The sequence below is a fragment of the Hemibagrus wyckioides genome, linkage group LG29, assembly GCF_019097595.1.
Source record: "Hemibagrus wyckioides isolate EC202008001 linkage group LG29, SWU_Hwy_1.0, whole genome shotgun sequence".
In the NCBI taxonomy this organism is placed as follows: domain Eukaryota; kingdom Metazoa; phylum Chordata; class Actinopteri; order Siluriformes; family Bagridae; genus Hemibagrus; species Hemibagrus wyckioides.
The window spans coordinates 3,967,934-3,983,988 of NC_080738.1; the positions used below are offsets into that span (position 1 = coordinate 3,967,934).

At 41.4% G+C, this 16,055-nt stretch overlaps 2 protein-coding genes across 5 annotated transcripts in view; one reads left to right on the forward strand and one right to left on the reverse strand.

Moving 5' to 3' along the window:
- Positions 1 to 16,055, forward strand: part of LOC131348988 (NACHT, LRR and PYD domains-containing protein 3-like) — a 412,464-nt gene that overhangs the window by 223,131 nt on the left and 173,278 nt on the right. The gene's annotated exons all lie outside the window — the stretch shown is intronic.
- Positions 1 to 16,055, reverse strand: part of LOC131348989 (NACHT, LRR and PYD domains-containing protein 3-like) — a 72,566-nt gene that overhangs the window by 19,656 nt on the left and 36,855 nt on the right. Inside the window, exon 1 of one of the 3 annotated variants that reach the window (XM_058384253.1) lies at positions 1,855 to 2,002. The exons of the other annotated variants lie outside the window; for them this stretch is intronic. The gene's annotated coding sequence lies outside the window, so the exon portion shown is untranslated. Of the gene's footprint in view, positions 1 to 1,854; positions 2,003 to 16,055 lie in introns of those variants that run through there. 3 annotated transcript variants of the gene reach the window in all.

The following is a 16,055-nucleotide window of genomic DNA, read 5'->3' on the forward strand; positions in this document are numbered from 1 at the left end:
TTAAAAATAGGTGTATTTATGTCAGTCTGTAAGAGTGTAGTGGGAAAAGATTTTAGACACTCTCTACATTGTTCTATTAGTAACACTACTTCTCCTAGGGCTGATAATTCCCTGCTTGTTGAAATGGGGAGCAACTTATTCCCCAAACAGGAGAGCCAGCAAACACAGAACCTTCTCCTAACATTAGCATAGGATTCCCCTTTGATTATTTTTTCAAAACCAAATAATAACCTTCTAGGAACGTTCTCTAATGGTTATTTTTAGGTTTTATTTTCATGACCATTAGGGAGTTTTTGATCAAGGAACTCAGTATAAACAATAAATGGATGTGATTTGAGGTAAACATGCATTAATGACAGAGACATGTTAAAAATCTAAACATTCCCAGCTGAAGCTAATTTAAATGATTTAGATGTAAACACATACAGATCTCCAGCCAAATCAAGTGTGTGTACAATTAAAAGATTCATTATTTAATTTAATTCATCTGAACTACAATCAGTTACGTAGTTCCAGGGGCGTTTCTAGGATTTGAAAACATCAGGGGCCAAAACATCAGGGGGCAATTAGGGACAGGGGGTAAGCAAGAATAACACGTTTTGTAAGGGCATTTTTATGTAATATTGTTTAATAATAAACACAAATTAACACAAATACTATGCAACTTCATAAAATTTCATTCAATCTTTTTTCTGACTCCTCCCATCATTTCAGCGTCCTGCTACTGAAATCAGAGTTCATTAAATTCATTACATTTTCTCTCACAAAGGTATGCCATGCAATATTATAGATCCTTTATTATTATTATTATTATTATTATTATTATTATTTTACAATAATCTATATTATACATATTCCTCATTTATGCTGCCACTACTGTATGTATTATTCTTTCTTTCTTTTTTGCCTCTCTTCTCTTCTCTTCTCTTCTCTTCTCTTCTCTTCTCTTCTCTTCTCTTCTCTTCTCTTCTCTTCTCTTCTCTTCTCTTCTCTTCTCTTCTCTCATCTCTCCTGCTGCTTGTATCTTGTCTACTTCATGCTCTTGGTGACTTTTCTATCCTATTTCTTTGAGGGTGGAATCATCAGAGAGTATCTCCGAGACTGGACTTGAGTAAAACGGTCAGTTACCATACTAGTATTTCTAGTGCTGAGAATTCCTTTATCAACAGACAGAACAGCTGAATGATGGAGTCTGTTCTGGTCCATTGTTCACCTAAGTCCTGTCTGTATTTTAACTTAAATACTGCATTAGTGGAATAATAGAAAGTCATGATGTTCAGACTGTAATGTCTTAGTGCTTTAACAGTTTATATTTCATTTAGATCTATCTTTAGGCTTATTTAATTTAAGGCTTTTGTACATATTGGGTGTAGCATCCCGACTGAATAATGGTCTCTTGAACTGATGGTTCACAGTTCTCTTTAATGTTTATCTTCTAAAGAATGAAAGCTCCCTTTTTAATATACAGTGAACACACCGTTAGAGCTATAATAACAAAAACAGAGAAAACAAAAAAACAAATGTACCATTCTCTTATAATAATCTTACGTATACAACTTTACATGAGTTCCATAAAATGAGCCACTTCCACACATGAAACATTGACTAATATCAAATAATATATTTAACTCAATGACAATCTCTGACGAGTGCTCAACAATTCTTTTTAACCAAGATGGAATATTAAATCATCACCTTTATGAATTCTGCCGTTAATATAAACAAAACATATTATATCTAGCGCGTTATATGGACGGGTGGCTATTTAGCGGGCCGTCTATTTTATAGCATCAAAATGAACTGTAAAAACAACACGACGATGAAATCCGGAAACAAATAAAACCTCACACCAACCTTGTGCCTCCTTCAGTCAGGTACTGAACAAACAAAGCTAGATCGAATCTTTCACTCTGCAGGCGCGACATTACTAGGTTTTCATTCCTCCACTCTTTTACCACACTAAACCCTCTCCCTTTTTTTCTAGCGCTACATCCTTTAAGATAAAGGCATGGACTTCACAATAAAGGCAACAAGACGATTAATATATTAAAGCAAACACCAAAATAACAATATAAAATAAATAAATGACAGATTATGAAGTAAAATTAAACCATAATAAGGGGTCATTTACACTGGGTATGGAATAATACTCCAAAGGGTCCTATATGTCAGGGGTTTTCAGAATCAGAGACAGTGGGCCTCCTTTGTGACACAACATACATTTGTTAGCCGACTTTTATCAACTGTGTTTACATTAAAAATTAAAAGTTAGACTTTTATCTGATAATAAGATTGTTGTGTTTACTGACAGGTTTTTTTTATTACAGTAGTTCTCAAGGGCTGTAAAGTATTTTAGTCACGTGGTGTGTGTGTGTGTGTGTGTGTGTGTGAGTGAGTGTGAGTGAGTGAGTGTGTGAGTGAGTGTGTGTGTGTGTGAGCGAGCGAGTGTGTTTGTGTGTGTGTGAGTGAGTGAGTGTGTGTGTGTGTGTGAGTGAGTGAGTGAGTGAGTGTGTGTGTGAGTGAGTGAGTGAGTGTGTGTGTGTGTGTGAGCGAGCGAGCGAGTGTGTGTGTGTGTGTGAGTGAGTGAGTGTGTGTGTGTGTGTGTGTGTGTGAGTGAGTGAGTGTGTGTGTGTGTGTGTGAGTGAGTGAGTGAGTGTGTGTGTGTGAGCGAGCGAGCGAGTGTGTGTGTGTGTGTGTGTGTGATCAGGAAGACTCGTATTTGGCTTGTTCAGTACTCAAATGTTATACACATCTATGCAATACAGTGGAATGCTGCAATAAGTTTATCATCCTACCCTGTTAGTCAAACCTTTATTTTATTTTAATTATTTATTTATTTATTTATTTTATTTTTTTACTATTATACCCTCATTAGGGGAACACACACACACACCACCACCACCACCACAAAAAAATCCATAAAATACAGATTTTTAAAAAATTTACTCTAACATAACATACATACTGAACAAATACATAAATAAATAAGCATTAAGCAAAAGTAGTAAATAAATTGTGATAATAAATAAAAAACAAATTTGACTGACAGTCACTAGAAGACTCAAAAAACAGTTAAACGAAGTGCAAATCAACAAAAAAAAGTGCACTAATGCTATTCTTAAACTTAAAATATTTCAGTTCATGAATGCTAGATTATAGTCCTAGTCTTTTAGACACTTTCTGGTGAATTAAAAGCAAGCAGTAATGTAACTGAAATTAAAACAACATTACAAAAGCTGAAATTTATTTCAAAGAAAATAAAGTAAAATAAAATAAGTTAGCAGTTAACTTAAACAAAGATGTTCCACAGTGTCAGTGTTCCCAGTTAAGATGATCTATAAAGGCTATTTCAAAATACTACATAAACATAACGAGACCCAATGACCCAATATTTACATTCTTTACATACACAGACAAATATGTATCAGTCAAAGCTGTCCACTTGGTTTTAAACCTACACAGCAAATTCAAAAGTGTTAAATTTTCAGTGTTAGTGTTGTGTGTTAAAAATACATCGTCATTTCAATGCTTGTTTAGTTATTTCAACTACCAGAGAGTTATTCCTTAAAAAGTCTTAGTGTTGATTCAGGGTGTCAAATCAGAACAACTCTGGTCAGTGCTGAATTCAAAATGAACACTGACCAGAGTTGTTCTGGTCAGTGGGATCTGTGACGTGTATTTCTGAAGAAGCGGGAGAAGCCCTTTTCTTCCTGTGATGAGCATTTTCGTGTAAGTAATGACAATACGTCTGTTCAATCACATTTTCTATGTAGTAGTTATTTGTGCATGTAGTTAACAATCTGTTGGTTGGTTTACAACGTTACAATGAAGAAAAGCCTTTGCAATTTTATCCAACTTAAACTAGTCTGACTAACTAGTTAGCAAGAATCTAGCTAATATTAGCACAAGGTCGGTAGAGTTTTCAAGCACCACTTGTTTTTGAAGGACTCTTTAATTTTTGCACAGAACTGCCAATTAATGCACACAATTCGCTTGATAAATGCATCGAGGAGCCCATATATTTTCAGTGTAGGGTTTTAAGCTAGCCACACAAGTGCAACATTGCTAATGGTGTTAGCCTTTTATAATGGGAAAAAATGCAGGTTAGAGGATAACAGTACAGCGAGTGTTTTATTGAAATGCAATTCTCACTGAAAACTGCACCTTCACTCATTTTCTAAAAATGTCAAAGTGTTTAAAATGAATTTTATATTGTTAAGATTTAGCGGTGAACTGTTCATGCATGCTGATTATGAGGTGTGTGTGTGTGAGTGTGTGTGTGTGTACGTGTGTAGTGGTCTGCTGTAGACTGTAAAGTTAAGAATGAGATGATGAAAATTTTCTGTTGTGTTTCAGATAAAATTGTTGACAGTTCATAAAGGTTCTCTGTTTTGTTAGTGCAAAATGTTGGTGAAGGTGAGATTTGGAGAAAATCAGAAGTATGTGAAAATGGCCAAAACTGAGGAGGGCTACGAAGACTTCAACACATTTCTTCAAAAAGGTTAGTGTCGTTTCAAACAACTCTGAATGTTTGAATAAATTGACCATTCAATCTATTTATATTGTACCACACAAATTGTGTTGCTCTACAAAATAGTAATAATAATGGAAACATTAAACCAGGGAGAGTTTTCTCTGGTCATAATTTAATATTTTCTCAGTCATAGAAACGCTATGTCTTCCACTACAGTCTGAGCTGCGCTTGACAGATGAATCAGGAACAGAAGTGGATGCAGATGTGTTTGAGGAGCTTTTGCAAGCAGGGAACCTTACTGTTACGGTGTCCACTGAACAATCAATAGGTAAGATATATTATTACTTGATTTTGATGGGAAAACAGTGGATCATCAGTGACAAATGCTGTGAAGGACAAATTATTTTGTCATTGTACATGTATATATTAAACTGTTACAGTTGTGCTATATGAGCATGTATCACACACTATGTCACCTGTGTCAGACATTTCATCCTCGTCTGTGTCAGAGAACTCTATCAGACTAGTATCCTCTGATTCATCAGATGCAACAGTAATTATTAAGACAAATGGAGGAAAAAGAACCCATGCTGAACGGGAATCAGCAAAAGAGGTGTGCAATCAATGCTTTTGTTGTGAATAATATATTATAGTTATTAAATTACTATATAGTTATTAAATCTCAGACATAAAGATCTTGTTCAGATCAGTTGTGGTTTTGTTGTTGGAAAGGCTAATGTCAAGATAAAGATAGATCAAGATAGTTCAAAGAGAAAGAGGGACTTTCTTCTGACTGACATGCAACTGCTTGGAGAGGATTGTCATGAAGCAATATCCTTTATGAAGCATTCAACTGATGCATCGGTTATCAAAGAGAAGATGAGGGCCACATTTCAATATCGCCAGTCACTGGTTCAGGATCAGCAACAGTCATCAACAGTCTTGGATGTGTTTTCACGATTCCTTGACACCCCTGGCTTGGTAAGACACATGTTTTTTCAACTGAACAGTTGCTTAAGGTATTGACTTTGGTAAGGTATTGAAATTTGTACGAGATTGAAAGAATTCTGTTCTCCTGCAGATTGAACAAGACTTCACCATGATGTTTGGAGAGGAGGTGTCAGGCAGACTTTTGGCAAAATGGTCTACTTATTTTAAACCCAGGATCCTGGCAGACTGCAAGAACCTGATTTCTAATAAGCATGTTGAAGAACTCTTGTGTGCACAGCAAAACTCTGATGGGACTGGTAAGCATTGCTCAATATTCTCTTTAATGTTTTTAATTCAGATGTAATTAGTTCTGATTTGTCTCCTACTTTGCTTCTAGGCTGGGACAGTGACCTGTCAAGTATTTTACTGCTGGTTCACCTGCTTCCACCTACCTCCAAAGGCCACAAGAAGAGTGCCAAAATTAGCTCATATCAAGCTGTCGACCATGTTGTGAGATATCTGCGGGTATGTAATTTTTTTAACATTATTATTTTGACACCCTTGTTTCATAAAAGTTGTTAAGTGGTGCTAAACACTTTTTCTCAAGATATTTCTTTGTTTTGTTACAGATTGGAACCAGTGTTGAAACCTTCCTTGCAGGTGTGAAGTCAGGACAGCCTTTCCTCCTGTGTGTTGGTGAGCAGAGGAACAACATCCAAAGGTTCTATGTCATCCTTGATCACAAGCCCATCCCTTGCAAAGCACAAACATCCCTGGCAGCTTTCGATGAGCTCTTCAAAGCACACTTCATCTTCAGTGTCAACTACCACGAATCCCTCTACAACTTTTACACATTCATCCAAACCACAGTGTTTAACATTGACGTTGGAAGTGCCAAAGAAAATCCCAGAGTCAGGGAGCTCAAAGCAAGATTTCTTTACAACCCTTGAGGTGATAAATATCCTTGGAGGCAAATATGTTTATTTGCTTTTTGTGTAAGGCACACCACAAAAGTTCTGCACTGCTTTGTCAGCGTTTAAGGCTCCATCATGGTTTATATCCTGGAAAAACTTTACGTTTGCAATGTGGACAGCTGGGGTGCACTTCTTCATTTTGCACTTTTTCAGGTTTCAAGAAACACCTTAATAATTTCCACAGGAACATTTTTTTGACTGATAGTGTTGACAATGTGGACATTCATAATAAAGCTGATGAACCCTCATCTTCTCAAGCAGTCAGTATAGACACCCCATTTGCCCCCCAGCGATCTGTTGTGAATCATCAAGTGTTAAATATGTGTGGTTCTGTTGTAGCACAGCTACAAGCACATGGTGTTGCTGAAAGCACAGTGCAAGCAATGGTAGAATCCATGGAGGAACTTGTAAAGGGCATTCATTGTCAAGTTAAAGAAGCAGTTCACAGCTGTATTTCAGACATTCAGGGTACAGATTGAAGGTGGAAAAATGTTTTGAGCAACTTGAAAATCCTTTCTCCGTCTTGAACACAAGAGTGAAACGACAGAAGTTCTTTGAGGGAAAGTTTGAAATAGTTGAACCAGTTGAAAATGTTCTCGGGGTGCGGTTTGATCTACGCAGAGATCGAACAACAGGAGTTTACACACAGATTCCTGTAACAGATAAATTTGTGTACGTGCCAATTTTGGGAACCCTAACGTCTATGTTCAAGAACAGTGAAATATGTGAACATTTCTTGCAAGCCAAACAACAGGAAGAAGGCATTTATAGAGACATGTGTGATGGCTCGTATTTCAAAAGCAACAGTTTGTTTTCTCTTAAAAAACATGCTCTACAGATTCAACTTTATTATGATGAGTTTGAGACTGCAAATCCCTTAGGTTCAAAGAAAGGGATACACAAACTTGGTTGTATTTGCCTTTGTATTGAGAAACCTGCCCCCAAAATTTAATTCTGTGTTAATGAATATTCATGTTGTGGCACTCTTTTACTCACAAGAAGTGAAGAAATATGGATTTGATGATATACTAAGGCCTCTCATTGATGATCTTAAAACACTTGAAACCCAAGGAATTGAAGTACCTTTCTCTGACTCACCTTTGATTGGTTCTATTATACAAGTAACAGGTGATAACCTAGGTTTACATGGACTGTTTGGTTTTGTTGAGTCCTTCAGTGGTACATATTGCTGTAGATTTTGTTTGACCAGTAAAGATGAGTTACAGTCTGTCTTCACTGAAGATGACCCTGGCATGATTTTTCGTACAAAAGAAATCCATACACAGCATTGTGCATCTCTACAGAAAAATCCAAAGTTGGACTCAACATTTGGGGTCAAAAAGACATGCTTGCTCAATACATTGCATTTTTTTCCACACTTCCAATAACTATGCAGTTGACATAATGCACGATTTGCTTGAAAGTGTAGTGCAGTATGAACTGAAACTTGTATTTCAATACCTTGTTAACCAAAAGTATCTGTCTTTGGAAGCATTGTCACAGAGGATCCAAAGTTTCAATTACGGGTATACTGAGAGAAAAAACAGACCAAGTGGGGTGAAAATGGATGAGAGCAAGGATCTTGGACTAAATGCTATTCAGTCTTGGTGTCTTGTGAGAAATGCTCCTCTTATTTTTGGTGATGTAGTGGAAAGAAATAACAGTTACTGGAACCTGTGTCGGAACTCAGAGCCCCCTCCGAGTGGACATATCACAGGGTGGAATTTTTGTTTGTATCTATTTCTCTTAGCTTTCCCAATGACCTCCACAAGCTATAAAACTTAGCCGAAATAAAAGAGATCTCAGTCAACAGATGAGAAGAAGCGAGTTTCTTTATTCAGCCATGCAGTCAACAACATGCATTTCTGAAGAGAGCAGCTGGTCTCCTAAACCCCGAAAAAGTCCCCTCTACTTATACCCCCGGCGCCCCGGGGCGCCTCCTTTTCTCTAATTTAAATATTTCCAGCAATTTCCCATTATATTCAGTGTATGGCTACTTTAGTCCCTCCTTCCTTAGTTTACATACGTTTCCCAGTTCCCATTATTTTCGCATTTGTCCCGATACCGCCCCTAAATTGATACCATCCTCCCCTCGATGACGTCAATTTTCCTCCTCTCCACTTCCCCTTATTTTTAGGCTAAGTCAACAATTTTTAGAAAAAATTGGCGCTTACTTATAGGCGCCACTTCCTTATTGACTTCATTTGACCGTCACCTCTTAAAGGTGCTTCCTCGCGTGTTGCCCTCCACAACAATGTGTAAGTACCTTGCTCTCTTCCTCTATGTCATGATGACTTTTCCCTCTACCTACTTGATCTAAGTTTTATTTACTATTTTTAAAATAAGCTCTGCCATTAAGCTGCCTCATATCCTTTTCTCTTTTCATCACTGCTGGTTGCTAGTATTCCAATGCTATTGTCTCCTCTACCCGCCTATCACTGTCATGTCACAGTGACCTGGCCTACTTCCCACACTATGTTCCTTTTGCCTTAGTACATGCTCTCTTTTGCTGACTACATAGTCACGCAATATGCACTTCACTCATCTTCACTCATCTCTTCCCATTTCCCATTATTTTTCCTAGCTCAGTCAGCCCGCCGCGCTATCTTCCGGAGAAGTCCCAGGGGTGCTCTGCGACGCTATCGCCAGTATCAGCTATCCTGTCTGGCCATTGAACTTACTGGTTTCCTGGAGCACCTATCTGAATCCTCTATTCCTGAGTCTCCTTACCTCGCTCACCATATCGTGAGAGATACCGTCTGTCTTGATCAGAGCACCCAATTTCACCCCACAACCTGTGATCAGTCTACTCAGACCTTCTACTGGCATTGGACACGCACCACCTCTCAAGGCGTCCAGACTGAGGATTTCCCTGTTGAGATCTCCTCTAATGATTCTTCCTCTGACTCTTCTTCATCTCCTAATTCCCCTGACATTCCCCAACTTTCTCCTGAATTTGTGCCTATGCCTTACAGTGTTCATGATATTCCCCAGTCTTCTCCTGACTATTCGCCCCCAACTTCTCCCACTGATTACTCTCCAACTTCTCCTCAGGATCCCGAAATTCCGTCTTCTACAACTGACCCCCCGGTCCCACTGATCCCATTGGATAGGCTGGCTGACTGAGTTGTAACTCCTAATGTTCCAATAAATCTCTCCTCTTTTCTGTTTCTTCAGTCCCAGTGTGGTTATTACGCTAGCATGCTGCCATTAATAATTCTGCATGATTATTATAAAGACTATGAGGCTATATCTGATTATTATAGCTATTATTAATCAAAGTTAACTACTTAATCAATGGCTAAATAACTCTTATACATTATTACTTAAGCTACTTTTAAAGCTAGGTATATAATTCAAAGCTGGGTATATTATTTTTTCTCCGACATCACTCCCCCCCTTTGAGACTCTTGAGTCTCACAATCAGCTTGTACATGTCTTAGTTCCACTAATCTGTGTTCTTATCCCCCATAGTAGTTACATCATCTTCTTGCGACATTACACACATGGTTTTCATGCACAATGTCCTTTTAGATGAGGCACAATTTCTTCTGACCCAGGCACTTTGCGTGCCGTAGAGGGTCCGATGGAGCTCCTGGGAGAGGTTACCAGCACTTCACCAGGTAGCTCATCACTACACGGTCCAATGTGTCACGTGGACACTATCTATGTCGGGTAGACATCAAAACTGTCAAGTAAACATCAGAAACATCTATGACCACGAAAATTCTAAGTTCCACATTATTAGATTCTTTTCTGTATTTCTAACGCATCAAGTACGCTTTTATATCACTGTTCTAACATCCTCCACCTAGTTTACTCCTATGCTATTGTCCTCTTCCACATTATATTATTCTGTCTATTTTTCTTACTATACCCGATGTATTCAATACATTCTTTTTGTTTTTCTATTCCATTGTATTTCCATTACAATAGTGATGTCCATACCATACCCCACATCACTCCCCCTATTCACTCACTATGCTTCTTCTCAAGGTGAACCAGGAGTGGGCGAAAAACCCTCAAGAGCCAATTGTAAGGGAAAAGTCCCACTCTGCCCGCAATTTGTCATTTGCACGACCACGATCCTGTTTTGCCAGGATCACCAAACACATACAGACATACATTCATGACTTTTTGCACACAGAAACACAATTCACCAGGTCCAGTCAGCACTTACGATGACACTGATCAGTTCCACCACCAATAGAGGTGTTTGTATGATGCCGAAATCCACTTTGGCAAGGGCGTGCGTATGTGCGAGCGTGCCTGCAGCGCATGCCAAACGGCAGTGTGCATTTTCATGCCAGTACCTATTCCTTTGCAGGCCACCACTTCTGAGTCTTTATTCTTCCATGCATAAAAGAAGTGAGGCATGGGCTTGAGGTTGTCCAAGCGTCTGCGTTGTCCTTTGGAATGTGAGGTCCACAGAAAGTAGCCACAGAAATGCAGTCACTATTTGTACCATAGTAGACTGGACAACATTACGCATGACGAGGAATCCATGCGCCTGGGGAACCCCGTACACCGAAGCCAACGATATGGGACACCGAAGCAAAAACGTGGCCACGGTTAAAGACAGGTTGCAGGGAAGCTCAAAGCATGTCGAGTACTTCTCGACCAACCACCTATCTTCCTCATAGTAGAAGTCGGCCTGTGTGAGCAGCCGCTCGATGGGACATGCCGCTTCCATGCTGAAGGTCCACTCCGGGTCCGTACAACATGCGTGGAAGACCTTCCACTGTGCCTGAGGATCTTGGGACTCATGCAGGGCTTCTAAGGTTGCCATCATATTGCAGCAGGCCACACACTGGAGATTCTGCCATTCCAGATAGCCTTTCCCTTGTGAATCAAGTTTTAGTTGTCCGCACGGAAGAGATGTTCGGTTAGGGCGATGGTAGCGCCTGCACTGAAAGACTGCACCTGGGCTCTGTGATGCTGCCATGAATCCTGCACACAACATTTATATACACAACAAAGAGGAGAGACAACAGAGAGGAAAAGACGCACAAGAAACAACACATACCAACACCTTTAACTTTCTTTAACAATAGTACGTCCAGCAGGGGACAATCGGTCTCCTGCCTTTGTTTTCCATCTTCTCCATTGTCCTCCGATGTGCCCATAAAGACGGGGTCGCTCATGTCCTGCATGTAGAGCTGCATATACTGTCCGAAAAGAGAGTGCACAATCTTGTCCAATAAGGCACGTAAGCATGATATTCCACAACAAGCGATGAGAGCAACTACCAGTAACACTTTTAAAATGGTTGTCCCGATGCGTGTGAGTCCGGCCAACCAATCAGAGGAAAACAGCCAGTCTGGGTCTGAGGAAGCATTATTAGAGACCATTTCCTCCCAAGCCGCTTTCATCTGTGATAGCAGCGTGTCCAGTGGGCCTGCGGGGCCCGTATGCAGTGGAATAATGGTACAACAATCAGATCCTATCATGTCACATACTCCCTGATCGGGTCTGCGCATCATGTCTATGGCGAAACGATTCTGTACAGTCATAAGGGTCGTTGCATGGAGCTGTTCTGATACCAATTTTAATGCCTCAATGGTATGATTAATAAACCGTTGCTGGTTATACCAAATGTAATTAACCCATGCCGTGTTCCGATGTACCTGTACTGCTGGAAGCAAGATGTTCCAAGCTGTAGACGAGCCTCTTCGAAGGGCTAAATGTTCGCTAGGAACTCCAACTGGTATCCCTTCCCAATTTATATAAATATTCGTGTCCAGACCCCATTTTGGGAGTATTGAGGAGTTTGTGAACTGTAAGTACATTTTCCGATATGAGCCTGGAAGACCAGTACGGGTAAAAATGCTTCTAGCAACTGTATTTGTGAGTTCACACTTGGGGCGGCGTAAATGTGCAGGTTCAAACATGGATGCGAGGTATGAGTCATTAAGGGCGATTACCGAGAGTCGTCCTTCCAGTACCACTGGGGCACATAGCCCATGCCATAATCTGGGTAGAATTTGTAGGACTTCCGTACCTCCACAATACCAAAAGATGTCTGCAACGGGTAATGTTCCCAGACGCAAGCTTGGGATCTTCAGTTGGACCACCATACCGGGTTCACAGCCGTACTCTGACACATTACAGGTTGGCATTACATTAACTATAGGGTGTGCTGCCTCCATTATTTTATCACACGATGCTTTTGGTAGATCCCCTACGTATTCTGTACCTCTAGAACGGACGCACAGTGGAAACAATTCAAGAGGATGAGAACGTACACGTATACTATCGGTAGCCTGAGTGGCAACGGGATGAAAAGTGCAAGAGGAACTTAATTTACGCATCCAGTCTGCACCATGAGTCCTGGCTACAGACCCCAGCAGACATACTGCAGGGCATAAATAGCTTTCAGTATATGGTGGGTTAGCACATTCTTGGATTCCCCTCGTAGGCATCACAAGCATGGGGCTATGCATGCGGTTATGGCACACCATACATGTGCTGTTGGTAACAGTCTTGCGTGCTGCATCATGTAGCCATTGGCGGTACAAGTTCTGTGGAGATTCGGTGCCATTTGTACTGTTGTACTGCGTGATCTTTGTGATGGTAACATATTCTAGTGCCTCTTGCATATTCTGGTGAAGTGTTCCTACAGTCAAATCACAAATTGACTCGGTGCTACAGTCCTTAGAAATCTTTACCCCAAAGTCAATCCCTGCCTGGCGGATTTCTGTGTAGGGGTGCCCCGTGGGCACAAACACACGAGCCTTGTAGTCGTCTAGCAGGACGGTCTTCTGAAGATTACGTTTAGAGGTAGCATTCCCAAAGATACTGTAATACCAGAGCGGGTGAACTACTCTGCAGTACGCCTCTTTTGGTTTTCCTGCTATAACTACACTGCTTGTTGGACTGCTTGCATTGTGACGACTATGGGGTGACTTAATACGTACCTCAGCTGTCACTGTATAATTCACCGCCAAATTGTTCTCCGCCCACTCGATAGGATTCGCATTCACTGGTGGGTCGGGCCCCATGTACTCAAAAGAGTACATGACGAACACCCCTTCATTCTTGGGTATCATGTTTGCCTTTGAAGCATGTCCTATCAGTCCTATTGCACATTTTAGGTGATCCTGAACCGCGGTCTGAGCCTTTTCTTTTGTAAGATCCAGTATGCGCTGTTGTCCTCGATACACTGTACGGCCTCCAATGGATGCCTCACCAAACCCTATGTTTCTTCTGTACCGTAAATTAGCCTGTTTTTCAGAGTGCTGTCGTGTCCTGTGGGTCAGTGTGGGGTGTGATTCATTAACTAGTTTTGTCTGAATTGAGTTTATCAGTGTCATATTTACCGACGTCGTAGTGGTGTGACCAGCCGCCACAAGCATCCAAACTATCCCTATGTATACACTAATTAGTACTGCTACTATAGTGCAGTGGCGCAGTTTCAGCGTTTGTTCACGGCCTGCTATCGTGACCCTCATTCTGACTCTTCTGCACTGTCCTGGGCTATATCTGCTAAATTCAGTGTTGTTAGATCTGATGCATCAAATGCTTGGGACGGTTTATGCCCAGACGGACCTGGTCTGGGTTCGCCTGACAAATCTCCTATCGTTTCAGGCTCCCTTAAAAATTGGTGCACTATAGGTTCGAAGTCGAGAGTTGGTGAACTCAGGGGCTCTCCCGGTTGCTCCTCAGTAATCAGGCCTGACTCTACGGTCTGGGACTCAGCCTTCTGCTGTGCTTTCTTTCCTTTTCCCCGTGTATTGTATGCTGGTGCTTCTGGATGTTCTACGTCTTCTGGGTCAGTGTCTTCCTCCGAGTGAGCGAGCTGCACCAGTTTTGGGCGCAAGTCTTTCCACTTTGGTCCTTTCCCTGCTGCTCTACAACAATGATTCAAGTGATACCAGTGTTCTCTTCCTTCAACTTTGACCGCCGGTGGCGTTGCCAATACTACCTTGAATGGTCCCTCTCTCCTTGGTTGGCTCCAATGCTTTCTTTTGAACACTTTGATATACACGTAGTCTCCTGGCTCCACCTGACGAAGCTCCTCCTTCTCTACCCTCACACCATGTGTGGCTTCGCAGACCTGTGAATACAGAGTTCTATGTATTTGGGTTAGGTGTCTTACATAGCTTGACATTTCGCCCTCTAGCTGTTCCAGCGATGGGCCCTTGTAAGGCCCCCGAATGAAGGCTACTGGCATTGGCCGTCCTGTAAGCATTTCATGTGGTGTCAAGTGAGTGTTCCTGTTGGTTTGCGAACGCATTTTCATCAGTGCTAACGGCAATGCTTGTACCCAATTTAGCTTTGTGCTCGCACAAATCTTAGCTATCTTCTCTTTCAGCACTCCATTAGCTCTTTCTACAATCCCCTGAGACTGTGGGCGATATACGCAACCTAGACGGTGTTTCAGGCATAAGGCCTCTGCCATAGCTTTCATTACTTCGTTCACAAAATGCGGACCATTGTCTGAGCTCAGCTGATCTGGGATGCCAAAGCGGGGGATCACTTCCCTGCACAGGAACTTAACCACTGTCTTGGCGTCATTTTTGGCCATAGCCTGCGCCTCTACCCATCGGCTGAACCGATCTATCACTACCAGAATATACCTCTTTCCTTCCTTTCTTTCTGTAGTTCCCATATCCACAAAGTCTATCACTAGGTGTCTAAATGGTCCCATGGGTTCTGGTATGTGGCTGATGGGTGCCGTGAAATGTTTTCTGACATTGTGTACTGCACAAAGCTCACACGATCGCAGGAATTTGTCCACCAAACTCGCTAAGTATGGAGACCACCAGTTCTCTCGAATTGTTTCAATAATTTTCCTGCGATTACAATGATCTATTCCATGTGCTTCTTTAATCAGCATTGGAAGAAAACTTAGTGGGGCCACAAACACTCCATCACAACTTCTCCATGTCCTAGACTGGGGATCTAATACCGCTCCCCGTTTCTTCCATAACTCTCTCTCCTCTGCTGAGGCAGACTCTTGGAAGGCCCTGATATCAGCCATTGTGACCTGCATCTGCCCTTCATCATCTGGCTCTCCTGTTTGCATCATTACCGTGACACTTGTTTCACCTACTGCTGCCTTTTTAACTGCCCCATCAGCTACTGCATTTCCTCGGCTGACCCATTCTCCATCTGACTTGTGAGCTCTACATTTTACGATTGCCAATTCTTTAGGGAGCATCATTGCTCCTAACAGCTCTGAAATCGCCAGCCCATGTACAATGGCTGATCCATCTGCCCTCTGGAAACCTCTTTGTGCCCAGATTGGTCCAAACACGTGGCACACTCCATAAGCATAGGCCGAATCAGTGTATATTGTACATGTTTTGCCTGCCCCCAGTTTGCAGGCTGCTGTTAGTGCTTTTATTTCTGCCAATTGGGCAGAGCATGGTTGTGGCACTGCCACGGTCACTACTGTGTTAAATACTCCTTCTTGGTCATCATATTGAACTACTGCATAGCCAGCTTTGTTTCCCTCATTACTACGATAGCATGATCCATCCACAAAGAGGATACATTGAGCACCAGGCAGTGGTTGTGCTTCTAAGTCTGACCTAGCTTTTAGGTATTTTTCTGTCAATTCAGCACACTCATGTGGGGCTCCGTCTTCTGGGAGCCCCAGCCTATCTGCAAGATTTATTGTGCAGCATTTCTCAATTGTTAGTTCAGGAGCTGACAGAATGACATCATAACCT